General features: G+C 38.8%; 2 non-coding genes across 2 annotated transcripts; both read left to right on the top strand.

The window, feature by feature from the left end:
* Positions 1-1,062: 1,062 nt before the first annotated feature.
* TRNAD-GUC (transfer RNA aspartic acid (anticodon GUC)) lies at positions 1,063-1,134 on the top strand. The gene has a single exon. It is a non-coding gene; the product is annotated as a tRNA-Asp (tRNA).
* Positions 1,135-1,805: 671 nt separating this feature from the next.
* Positions 1,806-1,877, top strand: TRNAW-CCA (transfer RNA tryptophan (anticodon CCA)). The gene has a single exon. It is a non-coding gene; the product is annotated as a tRNA-Trp (tRNA).
* Positions 1,878-7,020: the final 5,143 nt, after the last annotated feature.

Raw genomic sequence — 7,020 nt, 5'->3', positions numbered from 1 at the left:
GACCTCCTAACAGTTACTGGAAGATCAGAAGTAGAAGGAGGCCCCAGGACACTGAGTTTTATTGAGGCTTTTGGTGTATTTAAGAATGAAAAAAAGATGCCTTCATATTTTTTTGGCTTCAGAAATTGCATTAAACAAATAATCCCTTTCATCAGATGGAAAATACCATGTAACCTATGACCTATGACAATATATTCATTGTACACAAGGAATAGGTTCCTTAAGACACATAAGTTAAAGTTCTATAATGTAAACTGTCAATCATGTCAGTTTGTGGCTAGGAATTTGCTTATTTTGAGATAATGTCAAAAGTTCGTACTCGAGGCCCTCCTGGTCCTTTTGGAAACAGGCTTGATACTGTTTTTGGAAAGGCTCAGAGTGATACAAATTATTCTATATTAGTGCACTTTCTTAACCCTGTTTAATCACTGGCACGTCTTTGTTTTTAATTAATGTATCATTATTTAGTCACTTAGGTGTTTATTTGTAATTTTAAAGTAAATTGTAGACGCCTCAGGAGAGATCAAAACAGGAAAAAAATCAGGTAATAAAATTTCATTTGGCCGCAGCTGATCAAACGCTTGAGCCCTTGTGTGTCACGAAAGCTTACAAATTGCTCGGAGACACACGGGACCGTGGGACAACCCTGACTTCTGGTGACCTCTGGCAACCATATATCCTGGAACTTCGACTTCAGAATGAAAATACACATTTGTGAAGGTAAAGCTCTGCTTCAACTCACATACTCTTGGTCACTATTAAAACAAACGAAAACGTCCTGCCAGCAATCTAAATCATCTGGAAAGTGTAAGGAGCCCTGGGAAACTATTTTCAACAATTCACCGTCTCTAAAACTCGAAGTACATTTAGTTTCATTTACTCAAAGTCATTTACTTTGTCTTCGACCAAAAAAAAGCTCTGGGTGATGAGAGAAGACGAGAGAAGCTGCGGCCCAAGTCTCCGAGTTTTTTCACACTTCCGGTTGACAGGCAGTAAGGAGATAATGGCAAAGGGAATATTTCACTCCTTGAATAAATATTTGGAAAAGCCTTATTCAACAGCTCCTCGTTAGTATAGTGGTTAGTATCCCCGCCTGTCACGCGGGAGACCGGGGTTCAATTCCCCGACGGGGAGGTCGTAGTCTTTTACTAATCCACCACTATACTATTTTCATGTAATTCAATTCCGTGGCTCTACTGACGAAATACAATACGCTGATATCTTATGTTAAGTGCATCTTTTCAAAATGGCAACTTTTAAGCCTAATGGTCACTGTGAAATAAGAGCCTACCCTGAGAGTAAACGCTTTATATTGTTGACAGAAGGCGGAGGAGGGAAGGTGGGGGGGAGGCATGCGTTCAGCGAGCTCTGCAGGACTGCTTCCAGCCGCTATCTGGCAAAGGCCTGCGCACGCGCACTGGCGCCCCGCCAAATTCCAATTGGAGGTCACGACCTCGGCGCGCAGAGCTCGTTGGGGGAGGAAAGGGAGAGGGCGGAGTCTCTGCTCCCAGCCGGGCGGGAAAGAACGGAAATCGCAGACTGAAGAGGAAGGATCAATTTCCGCTGGTCCCGGGGCCCGACTAAGCGAGAAACCTCTCTCCCGCCTTCGCTGGTTCCGTCCTGACTTAGGTAGAGGACTAGCTGTCAGAAAAATCAGGCCGAGAGGGATGAGTCTCCAGCTCCAACCTGTACTGAGTGGGGGGGCGAGGACAAAATGAAAACAAAAGGCCGGGGGTTGAGGGGCATCCGGAAGAGACGCCATGTTACCCGAGTCCTAAGAAACTGCGCGAGCGACAGCCCAGCAGGACCTCGTGGCGCAACGGTAGCGCGTCTGACTCCAGATCAGAAGGCTGCGTGTTCGAATCACGTCGGGGTCATGGCTTTCACCTTTTTAAATAAGAGGCTTCTCTAAATCTCCGTGTATTCCCGCCATTTTCTTTGAAAATGCCTTTAATTTGAGAATCAAATCTTAACTCTTTAAAATATTATCATACTAATCCTTAGTCTGCAAAAAGACAAAGCCCATTGTATATCATAAAGTCTTTGGGCTGATTATTTTCGGTACTGTTTGGCCTTGTAAGGTGAGTTTTCTGCCATTTAACGTGCATACTGTGTAGAAATGTGAACTGTTAACCGTTGAGCGCTAGTGAGCCTATCAGCCCACGGTGGTCCTGAACAGGAAGTGTACAATATACTGTACAACCTGATTTTTCCAAAACCGGTTTAAATCCGTTTGCCTTTTGAAAATGAGTGAAGTCGACTACAATTTCTAACTTTGACTATTATAATAGTTTACATATTTTAGCCCATTTGCCAGGCACTATAAATCTTAGAACGTGTAATTACTATCCAATTTTACAGATGAAACTGTGGCACACAAAGGAATAGTGACTTGCCTAGGGTCAGCCAAGATTCCAAACCGAGAGTGAATCCAGATTCCCCGCTTTACTAAAAGCTTTATAATAAAGGTGGAAACAAACTGTCGAATGAACGTGGCAAAAGCCGGTGGACTCAAATGATACACTAATGCAACTTTTATATTTTCACCAATTCATGCAAGTGGACTCAAGTCTCTTTATCAATTAATCTTTTTAATAGCCAAGAGCAAATCTTACTTATTCTTTGTAAGTTCCAGGACTCAGTACTTAATAGTGCCTTACAGGCAGTGTGTCAAATAGTGTACAAAAAAATGAATAACAAGACTATAAGAATTCAACGTTTTTGTGTCTTTATTAGTTATGCTCCATAAAAGTCCCAGAGTTTTTCTGTTCATTGTTTTGAAAATATCAAAGGCTAATTTCATATGATTCAACCTATTACAGCAGTATAGCTGGACATTTTCACTTAGTGTTCTTTCCTCTTCTGATAGTTCAGTTGAGATGAGATCATCCATTTCAACGTCTTTATAGACCACCAGCTATGATAAGCCTGATATTGTGCTAAGCCCTGAAGAAAGGATACAGTGAGTAAAAATGGGTTTTTATGAGCAGCAGGAGACAGATATGTTAACTAACCAAATACAGTAACGTTGGGATAAGTGCCATGAAAATAGTATGAACAAGGTGGGTGTGGAGGTGCTAAAAAAGGGACTTTAACTCTCCTTCGGTATACTGTTCAAGAAGGCATCATAAAGGAGGATTTTTTTAAATGATGAAAATTTCTCTATGTGACTTTAAGGCATTTATTCATCCCGTGGACATGTGAATGCCTTCTATGAGTCAAGCACTGTCACTTAATATCCCTGGGATCTGATTTCTTCAACTATGAAAGAAGTTTATATTAGTTTACCAGGGCCAACATAGCAAAATACCACAGACTGGGTGGCTTAAAACAACAGAAACTTGTTTTTCACAGTTCTCAGTACTATTCCAAGACCAAGGTGAGAGAAGGGTTGGTTTCTACTGAGACCTGTCCTTGGTTATAGATGGCCACCTTCTTGCTGTATCCTCACATGGCCTTTCCTCTGTATGCATGCATCCTTGGTGTCTAACTTTCCTTTATAAGGACACCAGTTGGATTGGATTAGGGCTCACTCTAATGGCCTCATTTTAACTCAATCACTTCTTAAATGCCCTCATCTCCAAATAGTCATATTTTGAGGTACTAGGGGTTAGGGCTACAATATGAGTTTTGGGGGGATGCAATAAAGCTTGTAACAAGTTAACGTCTCTTTTTGTTCCCCCAGCAACCTTTGCACATATGGCATATATCAGTAACAATACTTTATGTTAGCTCACCAAGCATGTTCTCTCATTGTATAAGATCATACTCTAGTGAGTAAAAAGAGTGGGTTGTACAACCTTGTTAATCATTTTGTTATGGCAGTCCTCCCAAACTAATACAGCTTCTTTAGATGATTACTAGTTCTCCAGTATGGCTAGAGAGAAAGCTGTAGAGATAAACAAGAGACAGCCAGATCATTGGCACATTGTGTGCCATTGTAATTTAGATTTTATTCTGAGGGCAATGCAGAGATATTCATCACTGTGACAAGGTCAGCTCTGTCTTTATAAGAATGTTAATAAACTAAAAAGGGAGGGCTAGAGCTATTGTTCCAGGAACAGCATTCTGGAAATAAGTTAGAAATGCAAATTTTCAGGCCACACCCCGGACCTACAGACTCATAAACTCTGGGGGTGGGGCTTAACAACTACGGTTCTACCCACGCCTTCTGGGTGACTGATGGAAGCTAAAGTTTGAGAACCACTGGCCTATAAAGCAAGGCCAAATTGGAGGTCTCCCTCACCTCACAAGGTTAAGAGAATCAAATAAGATAAAATAAATAAAAATGTTGTAGAGCAATATATATATATACATGTCACTATTTATACTGGTATAGTTCTAAAACTGTCACTTCACAAGGTCCATCTCCTTTCCCAAGGTTGGATATCTGTACTTTCTTCGAATGGCTCATTTTCTGACTTCCTTTAACATTGAAATGACTTAAAAATAACACTTCATTTTTACTTAAACTTCAACAATCGTTATTTGGAATGATGTGAGGAAAGGGACTCTGGAATAGACAGATCCATATGTGAATTCCCAAATTCTGACACTTAGTAGCTCTGTGATTTTGTTCTAGTTCACTGAAAATTTTCCAGTCGGTCATTTATTCTTCAAGTGGACTTATCCACTAGTAAAGAATGCTCTGAGCATTTATTTCAAATGTTTAAATAAGTTAGGTTTCTCTTTGAGATGATTTTTAATCAGTTTCTAAGACTGCTGTACCCTGGATGAACTGGTTAGATGGAGCCTCTGAAAGTGCAAAACTAAAAGACACACTTTGAATTCTGATAAACCAAATGATTCACCAATTTCTCATCTTAATTCAAAAAGAAAAGTTATGGTTATAAAATCTTTGTAGAAATCTTGAGAAATATAGAAAACCATAAGGAAGAAAATAATCATCTGTGTACCAACACCTAGAGGAAAAACTATAAATATTTTGGTCTATATTCCTTTAATCTTTTTTCTTTGTATATATTTTTGAATATACATATTCAGTAACACACTTCTTTACAGAACTGAGATCTTACTCCAATATGGTTCTCTATTTTCTCTATTTGTCTTTTACTTAATGCTGTACTGTGCACATTCTCTCAGATTCTTAAATGTCAAGAACTTAATTTTTAATGACTGTAGTATTTTGTCATCTGCTCTGTTTGAGGTGACACCCTTAAATTCACAACTATGTCCTAGGCAAAACAGGATAACGAAAAACAAAACAATCAGCTGTATGTTAATAACATTAAAAACTTCAAAAGGAAAATGGAGGCAGTTATCCAAGTGATTAAAAAAATTTTTTGGAAGAGTTTTCTGACAGAGTAATTGCACCAATTTTATTTTAAGCTATGACTTCACATAGAAATATCTTTCAATTGTTTCCTGAGGTTTTAGGTATAAATGTTATAACATTTCAAATATTTTTTTTAAACCTGTTTCAACAGAAAAGATAACTGAAAAATTTTTTTATATTGGATGGATTTAACACAAAATAAAATACCAACTCTTTTTTTTTTTAATTCAGAAGTTTCACAAAAGAGCCAAGAACTTGAAAAGGATTACACCAGAGTACAAATGGTGAAATACACTCTTATAGGATACTCCTTCCATTAAAACAAGATGCAAGAGAAAATGGGTTCAGATTTGACTGTCTGAAATTGAGGTATTCCCTACAGATGGTTTTTATTTTCTCAAATATGGCACAAGGTCACCAGCTGAAAATAGGGAGAAGTGGGAGAAAGGGATATTAAAGATTTGAGACAAGTGAAGGTATATTATGATAGAACAGTTCATCCAGAGAATGAATAGCTTTGTCGGCCAATATTTAGTGCTCCTGTTGTATGATTTCTTTTTCCACCAATCTTTGCTGCTTGGGTGCAAGCTGTGACAAAGCTTGTTCCAACAGGGTTCCATCCAAGCAAGGCTGAGGTTCTTAAAGAGACACTGGGGTAAGAGTGAGGAAAATGCTTGCAAAAGAGCTTTTAAGGGGATCAAATCTGGGAATGTAAGTTGGGTGAGTTGGAAATAATTATGACATCAGACACAGAATAATAGGGTTTTTTTTTTTAAGTGTTAAGGTTAAGGGATTGGAGGTCTCAGGTCAGTGAGAGTGAAATGAGCTGAAGGAAAAAGGCTAGTGATTAACAATTGGGATGCTTGAAATTGAGATTTAGAAAGCAAAACAGTTATTGATGACAAGGTTCAGTCTTACCACTGGAGTGACTGGATGAGATGGAATAGAGGAACAAGTTCCAGAGAAGACGAAGGTCAAAGATCTAAGCGGCCAAGTGCTGGTGTTGCATAGGACATCTATAAGAATACTAAATTCACATAGAATGCAGACAAAAAAGGGTGAGGAAACCTATAGCAAGGACTGGCAGTCTATAACCTCTGAAAGAGAGTGGCCAGGAGGTTGATAAATGATAGTAGTAAAGATGGTAGAGGACGATTTAGTATATGACATGAATTTCAAAGGTTTCTGAAGCAGGAAAGCAGAGAAATAGTTTGGAAGTAGCAATCAGGAAAAAAGCTGTCTAAACTCTGCAGCTCAACCTCTTGGCCTTAAGATACACAGAGTATGAGAAGAAATAATCTCTACTTTGGAGCTCTACAGCACTTAATAGCAAAAATTATCTTCTTCACTAAAAATAACGGCACTGGGAATCTACCTAGATGCTGGGTGCATCTAGGACAGTTCTGTGTCTGAACTGGATAAACTCATGACTTTGTGGATGATGTAGAGAAGCAATCTCATTAATAGTTTATGACATCAACAATGTTCCTTGAGAAATGTAGAATTTGCATGTACCCTCCTGCTTATAGCGTCCAGGGATAAGAAAGGAGAGACAAAGGGAATGAAAATGATTGTTTTTGCTCAGAGAATATTCATTTCAGGCATCTAGAATGCAGTTCTTTGTGAATTATATTACCTTTAATGTTGGCCTGTGGTGTGTAGTACTGTATTTAAAACAGTTTTCTCAGACTCAACAGGTGATTTTGGTGGGATGAGGGGGTTTG

This window comes from Manis pentadactyla, chromosome 10, assembly GCF_030020395.1.
Source record: "Manis pentadactyla isolate mManPen7 chromosome 10, mManPen7.hap1, whole genome shotgun sequence".
NCBI lineage: Eukaryota > Metazoa > Chordata > Mammalia > Pholidota > Manidae > Manis > Manis pentadactyla.
The sequence above is the reverse complement of the archived record's forward strand: the minus strand, read 5'-3'. Positions and strand labels throughout refer to the sequence as shown.